This window comes from Arachis hypogaea, chromosome 20 (genome assembly GCF_003086295.3).
Source record: "Arachis hypogaea cultivar Tifrunner chromosome 20, arahy.Tifrunner.gnm2.J5K5, whole genome shotgun sequence".
Classification (NCBI taxonomy): Eukaryota; Viridiplantae; Streptophyta; class Magnoliopsida; order Fabales; family Fabaceae; genus Arachis; species Arachis hypogaea.
Genome location: NC_092055.1, coordinates 95,876,110 through 95,885,296, shown reverse-complemented (window position 1 = coordinate 95,885,296; position 9,187 = coordinate 95,876,110).

Below are 9,187 nucleotides of genomic sequence, written 5' to 3'. Positions count from 1 at the left end.
ACTCAATGGTTGGAATCCTTCCCAAGAGGCAGCATCAACAATTAGGATGATCTAGTAACCAAGTTCCTTGCCAAGTTTTACCCACCTCAAAGAGTTATTAGATTGAAGACTGAAGTGCAAACATTCACACAAATGGATGCTGAACCCTTGTATGAGGCATGGGAACGATACAAAGTTCTAATCAGGAAGTGTCCACCAGGAATGTTCAGTGAGTGGGACAGATTGCAGAATTTCTATGAAGGCTTGACACTGAAATCTCAAGAGGCTTTGGATTATTCAGCAGGAGGTTCATTACAATTGATGAAAACAGCAGAGGAAGCTCAAAATCTCATTGATATGGTGGCCAACAACCAATATTTCTTTGCTCACCAAAGGCAACGCCAACCATCACAAAGGAAAGGAGTGATGGAGTTGGAAGGAGTGGACTCAATCTTGGCTCAAAACAAAATGATGCAGCAACAAATTCAACAACAATTTGAGCAAATGGCCAAGAGGATTGATAGCCTTCAAGTTGCAGCAGTTAATACAAGCCAACCATTATCCACATGGGGACAAAATGAAGAGACTCAAGAGGAGCAACAGCAAGAGCAAGTCCAGTACATGCACAACCAAAATTCTGGGCCAAATGAAGTCTATGGTGACACCTACAACCCTTCTTGGAAGAACCACCCAAATCTTAAGTGGGGAGACAATCACAACCAAAATCAACAACCATGGCAGAGAAACTCAAATCAAAACACTTCAAGAAATAACCAAAACCACAACCAGCAGTAGCAAACTAACCAAAACCCCTACAGAAAACCTCGAAACAACTACCCCAACCCCAACCATTACCAATCTAATAACCAACCCACCAACCAAAATGCCTACCACCCACCATCCACATCTAACAACCCACCACAAGCATCACCTGAATCTCAAAGACTCACCAACTTGGAAACCTTGATAGACAAAATGTGGAAACACCAAGAAATGACAACCAAGAACCATGAAGCCTCCATGAAGAGCCTAGAAAGGAAAATTGGGCAAATCTCCAAACAGATTTCTGTTGAGAGACCTTCAAGCTCACTGCCGAGTGACACAATCCCAAATCCTAAGGAAGAATGCAAGGCAATACAATTGAGGAGTGGAAAAGTCTTGGTGAAAAATGAAGAAGCAACCAAGAAGCCAAAGGAAAGTGACAAGAAACAAGCTGAAGAAGAGAAAGTCAATGACAAGAAGGAGGCAGCAAGCAAGCCAACTCAGAATCAAGTTCAGGAAAAAGAAGATCAGCCACAAAAATCAAGAAAGGGAAAGGAAGTAATTGAAGAGCCAGCTAAGGACCAAAGGCAGGGAATGAACTTCACTCCACCCTTGCCATATCCTCAAAGGTTCAACAAGGAGACTAAGGACCAACACTTCCCAAAATTTCTTGAAATCTTCAAGAAGTTGGAAATTAATATTCCCTTAGCTGAAGCACTTGAGCAAATGCCCCTGTACGCAAAGTTCTTGAAAGAACTCATCAACAAGAAGAGGAGTTGGCAAGAGAAGGAAACCATACTTCTCACTGAAGAATGTAGTGCTGTGATCCAAGGAGTCATCCCACCAAAGCTTAAAGATCCAGGGAGCTTTGTAGTTTCATGTACCATAGGCAAAATGACCCTAGACAAAGCTCTCTGTGACCTTGGTGCTAGCATCAATCTGATGCCGTTATCAATGATAAGAAAGCTTGCCATAGAAGAACTCAAACCTACCAGGATGTCTTTGGTGATGGCTGACAGATCAATCAAGACACCCAATGGCATTGTGGAAAACCTGTTAGTGAAGGTTGGAGAATTTATCTTCCCAGCAGACTTCGTGATTCTGGATACAGAGGAAGAAGGAAATAACTCAATCATCTTGGGAAGGCCATTTTTAGCCACAGCCAGAGCCATTATTGATGTAGAGAAGGGAGAGATGATCTTTAGAGTACATAATGAGCAAATGGTCATCAATGTCTTCAAATCAATGCAACACCCTCCTGAACAAGAAAATTACATGAAGGTGGACATGATAGAAAGTCTAGTGGAGGAAATGTTAGAAGCCACTTGTCATGAGCAACAGGAAGAAGAGGTGGTAAAAATCTCTATTGAAGACAAGGAGAAAGAGAAGCCAAAACAGGAATTGAAACCTCTCCCCCCTCACCTCAAATATGTGTTCCTGGGAGAAGAGGAGACCCTACCAGTGATCATTAACTCCTCCTTGAATATGGAAGAAGAAACAAAGCTGATTGAAGTGTTGAAAGCTCACAAAGCAGCCTTAGGGTGGACAATTGACGATATCAAAGGTATTAGCCCAGCCATTTGTATGCATAAAATTTTACTGGAAGAAGAATCAAAGCCTGTGGTCCAACCCCAAAGAAGGCTCAACCCAGCCATGAAGGAGGTAGTTAAAAAGGAAGTCATGAAGTTGTGGAATGCTGGAATAATCTTCCCAATCTCTGATAGCTCATGGGTGAGCCCGGTTCAAGTTGTACCGAAAAAGGGAGGAATGACGGTTATCACCAATGAGAAGAATGAGTTGATCACTACTAGGACAGTGACTGGGTGGAGGATGTGCATAGACTATAGAAGATTGAATGATGCCACAAGGAAAAACCATTTCCCTCTCCCATTCATTGATCAGATGTTGGAAAGACTAGCTGGCCATGCCTATTATTGTTTCTTAGATGGGTATTCTGGTTACAATCAAATCGTGGTGGACCCTAAAGATCAAGAGAAAACTGCCTTCACATGTCCATTTGGAGTTTTTGCATACCGGAGGATGCCCTTTGGGCTGTGCAACGCCCCATCCACATTTCAGAGGTGTATGCTTTCCATTTTCTCAGATATGGTTGAAAAATTTTTAGAAGTCTTCATGGATGATTTTTCTGTTTTTGGAAATTCATTTAACACTTGTTTGCATCATTTAACTCTTGTTTTGAAAAGATGCCAAGAAACTAACTTGATCTTAAACTGGGAAAAATGCCATTTCATGGTTCCTGAAGGGATAGTTCTTGGGCATAAGGTGTCATGCAGAGGTATAGAAGTTGATAAAGCTAAAATAGAAATTATTGAAAAACTTCCTATACCCGTTAATGTGAAAGCAGTAAGGAGTTTTCTTGGGCATGCTGGTTTCTACAGAAGGTTCATCAAAGATTTCTCAAAAATAGCAAAGCCATTGAGCAATTTGCTAGTGATTGACAACCCTTTCATCTTTGATGACAACTGTAAACATGCCTTTGAAACCTTAAAGAGAAAGCTCATCACAGCACCAATCATCACACCCCCTGATTGGAACTTACCTTTTGAACTTATGTGTGATGCAGGTAACCTTGCTATTGGTGCTATGCTGGGACAAAAGAAAGACAAGCTACACCATGTCATATATTATGCCAGCAAAGTGTTAAATGAAACACAGAAAAATTATACAACCACTGAGAAAGAACTTTTGGCGATTGTTTATGCATTTGATAAGTTTAGATAATACTTGATTGGCTCCAAAGTTATAGTGTACACTGACCATGCTGCTCTCAAGTATTTAATGTCTAAACAGGATTCAAAGCCAAGGCTCATTAGGTGGGTGCTGCTACTTCAAGAGTTTGATATTGAAGTAAGAGATAGGAAGGGAAGTGAAAATCAAGTGGCGGATCATTTATCAAGAGTACCACAAGAAGCCTGTCAAGATAGACCACAACAAGTAAATGAGAACTTCCCAGATGAGCACCTATTCCAAGTTCAACAAACACCCTGGTTTGCTGACATAGCAAACTACAAAGTGGGAAGGAAGATACCTCAAGAATATTCTAAACAACAAGTGAAAAAGCTGCTCAATGAAGCAAGGAAGTTCTTGTGGGATGAACCCTTTTTATTCAAAAGGTGCTCTGATGGAATGATTAGGAGATGTGTCCATGAAAATGAAATGAGGGACATATTGTGGCATTGTCATGGTTCAGCATATGGTGGACATTTTGGACTAGAGAGAACAGCTGCAAAGGTGTTGCAAAGCGGTTTCTATTGGCCAACTATCTTCAAGGATGCGAGAGAGTTTGTTCATCAATGCAATGAATGCCAAAGAGCTGGAGGATTGACAAAAAGGAATGAGATGCCTCAAAATTTCATCCTGGAAGTTGAGCTATTTGATCTATGGGGCATTGATTTCATGGGACCTTTTCCCCCTTCTCATTCTTTTAGATACATCTTGGTGGCAGTAGAGTATGTCTCAAAATGGGTGGAAGCCATAGCCACAACCACTTGTGATGCACAAATTGTCCTTCAATTCCTTAAGAAGCATATCTTCACTAGATATGGAGTACCCAAGGGTCTTGTCAGCGATGGTGGTGGTCACTTCTGCAACAAACAAATGGAGAAACTCCTCCACAAGTATGGAGTAATACATAAAGTAGCCACACCATACCATCCTCAGACTAATGGCCAGCCTGAATTAGCAAACAGAGAGTTGAAGAGAATTTTAGAAAAAACAGTGGGAAGCACAAGGAAAGATTGGGCCAGGAAGTTAGAAGATGCACTTTGGGCATATAGGACAGCGTTCAAAACTCCCATCGGGAAGTCCCCATTTCAGCTATTATATGGAAAAGCTTGTCACCTACCTGTGGAGCTTGAACATAAAGCTTTTTGGGCCACTAAACTTCTCAACCTTGATTCTCAAGCAGCAGGAGAAAAGAGGCTGCTACAACTAAATGAGTTGGATGAGTTTAGACTAGAAGCTTATGAGAATGCTAAGATATACAAGGAGAGAGCTAAGAGGTGGCATGACAAGAAGATCGCAAAGAAAGAATTCAAGCCAGGACAGCAAGTGCTCCTGTATAACTCAAGGCTCAAGATCTTCCTTGGCAAGCTCAAGTCCAAATGGACAGGTCCGTATCTAGTAACAAAAGTCTTTCCCTATGGAAGTATTGAGCTGCTAGATGAAGCCACACAGAACCACTTCACAGCAAATGGACACAGAGCAAAGCCTTATTTAGGAGGACAATGGAACAAGGAAAAGGAAGTTCAGTACCTAAACTGAACAAACACAGAGAATGTCAAGCTAATGACAATAAAAGAGCGCTTGTTGGGAGGCAACCCAACCTGAGGTAGTTTCTTTTCATAGTTATTTCAATAAAGAGGTTAATTAGCCTTATCTATATTGCAAAAAAGCTAAGTTTGGTGTTGCACACCAAAACAATATAAGGGAGAATGAAGAAAAAAGAAATGTAAATGATTGACCCCCTACATAATGCTAGCTTTGAGCACTTAGATAAACTAGTTAACTATTTTGCTGTTTCCAAATCATTAGTTTATTTCTTTTGAAAAATAAAAAGAAGTTCACATATAAATTGTTGCATGAGGAATATTGGCAAGGAACTAAGTTTGGTGTTCACACACCAAAGTAAGTTCGAGAGCCACACCACACAAGCTTTGCAGATTTACCAACACCTAAAAGGGTTGAACAACAAGCAACACTTGAGGAGCAGGCAGAAAAATAGCCAACAAATTAAAAGAACACCTGAATTACAACTCAAAAGGAGCAAATTGAAGTAAGAATGGAAAACTGCAACTCAACAGGGGAAAACTGCAACTCAACAGGTTGTATCTATTCTTGATCCTTGTTGTTATACAATGAATTAATTCAGAGAATCCTTTATGTCTGGCTGGAATGATTATTTAGTTGCAAGTGGAAGTACATGTTAAAGAAAGCTATCTGCATAATTTTTGCTTGGAAGATATCTGCATAATAAATGTCATCACTCATCATGCTTGAATACTCTGTCTTGTCTCCCTTGCTGTGTGAATAAAAGAAAGATGTTTGATTTAGAAAAGTAACTGTTCAATGTTGCAATAGTTAGAATGAAAGATTAGTGGTGGTGTGTGTTTGATTCAACTATTAGCTCATGGAATAAATGTTGCAGAATAACTTGTTTCTTAAAGCTTAAGCTAGTTTGCTGCTATGATCCTTCAAACAATGAAAGTCCCTTGAAAATAAACCAAAACAGAAAGAAAAAGAAAGAAGAAAAGCCAAAAGTTGGCAAAGAAACAAACAATAAGGCTAGACACCAATAGCTTGGACCCTAGGACATATGCTTGTGGTGTTTGTGTACTAGGATATGCTTGGACAAGTAGGTTCTAAGGAGTATCTTAAAACTTGGCAACTTAGATCAACTGATTTGGGATTGTCAACTGAAAGTCCACAATAAAGAGCAACCTAGCTACAAAACATTTAGTAATCCAAAGAGATGCTGGGCATCAATGATCCTAGGAAGAAAAAGGTGAGCCATGTGTCTGTGGTGAAAAAAAAAATGTTGAGTGAAAATAAGCCAAAGGCCAATGCAACATTTGACACCAAGCCTCTAATAGATAATAAGCTCTGAAATGCAAAAGAAAGCAGAAAAAGCTAACAAGGGGATTAAGCAAAAGGGTGAGGAATCATAGTAGCAACCTTGGTGAACCCTTAAGGAATCATAGTTGTTTTGACAGCAAGTAATAAATGAGCTATTTTTGATCTGCATAAAACCCCATAAACAAAATTCAACTAACTGCCTAATAAGGACATACATGCTTATCTACTTCATTCTATCTTCTCTTATGTTTAAGTGCTTGCTTGGGGACAAGCAAGTTTTAAGTTTGGTCTTGTGATGACAAGTCATCTTAGCCTAGTTTCACTAGCCTTTTTCTTTAATTTTAGTAGGTTTTATGCACTTTCTTGCATTCTAAGTAAGTAATTTGGAGTGAAAATGCATGACTTCTTTGAATCAAACAACCACTAATTATTTGATGCTAAATCATGAGGTTGAAGCCAAATTTAATTGAATTTTAATGATTTATAAACCTTGTGAATTTAGTGATTCTTTGATTGGTTGATTTGGTTAATTGTAGGTGAAGAAAGAAGAAAAGAAGAAAAGCGTGGCACAAGAAGTGTGACCAAAGGAAAGAAAACGTACCCAAGAAAGCAAGAAGCGTGCCAAAAGGAAAGAAAAAGCATGATCACATTGAGGAAGAATGGGAAGCTAAGTTGAAAAAGCTAACTGAGCTTCATAAGGAATGGAAGGAGAAGGAAGCTACAAAGCTAAGTTAAAATAGTTAACTGAGCACCAAGGAAAGCAATGAAATGGTGCAAAGCTAAGTTAACTAAGTTAACTTTATCGGGACTTCTCTATATTAATTCAAGAAGAAAATTCCAAGGGGTGAAGCCAACAAGATTCGAACCAAGGACCAAGGAGAAGCAAGGAACTCACCTTGCAAGGAAATTCAAGAAGAAATGGCCAAAATGCATTCTCCATGGTTCGAACTTGGAACCACACGCTACTCCTTGCAAGGGAATTTGAGAATAAATAGCTAGAATGCTTCCTCCAGGACTTGAACTTGGGTATTCTTTGAAACATAAGGAAGGAGTGCCACCAAGCTTGCAAGGAAATACAAGGAAAATAGCTTTATTGCTTCCTCCAAGTTTCGAACTTGGGTATTCTTGGAAACATAAGGAGGAGTGCCCACTCATCCAAGGAAATTAGCTCCAAAGGTGTCCTCCACTTGCTCCCACCAGGATTTGAACCTGGGACCTTGAGGCCAAAAGCAAAGGCGCTACAAGGGAAGCTAAGTTGGAAATTCCAACTGAGCATTGCTTCTCCCATTCTTCCCCACACTTTGGCGCACAAGTTTGCGCACCAAGGCTGGGACGCACGCGCACCTTGACACGGCCAGATGCCATGAAGCGCACCAAGGAAGGCTTGCACACCACACTTGACACGGATGGAGCATGCTTGAAAGCTAAGTTGGATTTTCCAACTGAGCTTTCCCCTGGAGGTGCAAATTGGGCTAGGAATTGGATTAAAAATCCAATTTAATTCATTTCTTTACCAAATCAAAAGCCCATCCAAATTCCAAAATCCAAGAATAGAAAGTGTATAAATAGGAGTTAGTTTGATGTAATTAGGGGAGCTAGATTTTACTTTGAATTTTTCCTTTTGAATGGTCATTTTCATTTTTGAGCTTTTGAACTTTTGAATTTAGATTTCTGAGAACTTGGAAGGAGAGTTGATCTCTCTTCTTCTTGGTTCTTGCTTGAGCACTCTTTTATTTTCTTGCTTTGGATCTTGGGTGAAGAATTGAAGAACTTCTATTTCAATCTCACCTTGAGATCTCTTGTTTACTTTCTTCTGCATAATTGAATTTCATTTGCTGTTTACTGCATCTTCTCTTTAATTCTGCAATTTACTCTTCTTCACTTCTTTTGCAATTGTTCTTGTTGGATCAAGGAAGGATTTGAGATCTAGACTTGTTATCTAGTCTCTTCCACCCTGAGATCTTCAACCTCTTTTACTTTGCTGCAAATTAAGCACTGCCTTTCTGTCTTTATAATTCTCAAAGCACTTTTACTCTTCTGTTTGAGATCCATTCCAATTTAATTCATCTTTTACTTTGCTGTTTGATGCAATTTAATTCTGCTTGTTTAATTTCTGCAATTCCAACTCCCAATCCCTTTTACAATTCAAGCAATTTACATTTCTTGCACTTTAAGATTCAGTCATTTACATTTCTTGCAATCTAAGTTTCTGCAATTTACTTTACTTGTTCTTTAAGATTCAGCACATTTACTTTCCTGCTCTTTCATTTACTGCAATTCACCCTTCCCCTTTTACAATTCATGCAATTTAGTTTCTGCAAAGCACAAACCACTCAACCAATACTTGATTCGCTTGACTAAATCAACCACTAAACTAAAATTGCTCAATCCTTCAATCCCTGTGGGATCGACCTCACTCATGTGAGTTATTATTACTTGATGCGACCTGGTACACTTGCCGGTAAGTTTTGTGTTGGATCGTTTTCCGCACTATCAGCAGGCACAAAGCTGTGTGCACTCAGAGGCCGATTTTATTTTATTTTTTTAACAGAATTTTACCCAACATTCTTCTAATATTCACAGAAATAAAAAATTTCAACTATTCACATTCAACTTTAAAATTATCAAGATTTTATTTTTCAAAACAAAATTTGTTAACTACTCAAAATACATGGAATATGCACAAATAAAAGCTACCAAAACTACTTCACCTATCCACGAGTAATTAAAAACTTCAAAATTGCAATTCATGACAAGAAGACAGATTCAAACAAAATTACTAATTATTCAAAAGAGCAATTGAAAAACTAAATCTAAAAAGACAAGCTACCAATCAAGAGACATATTTACA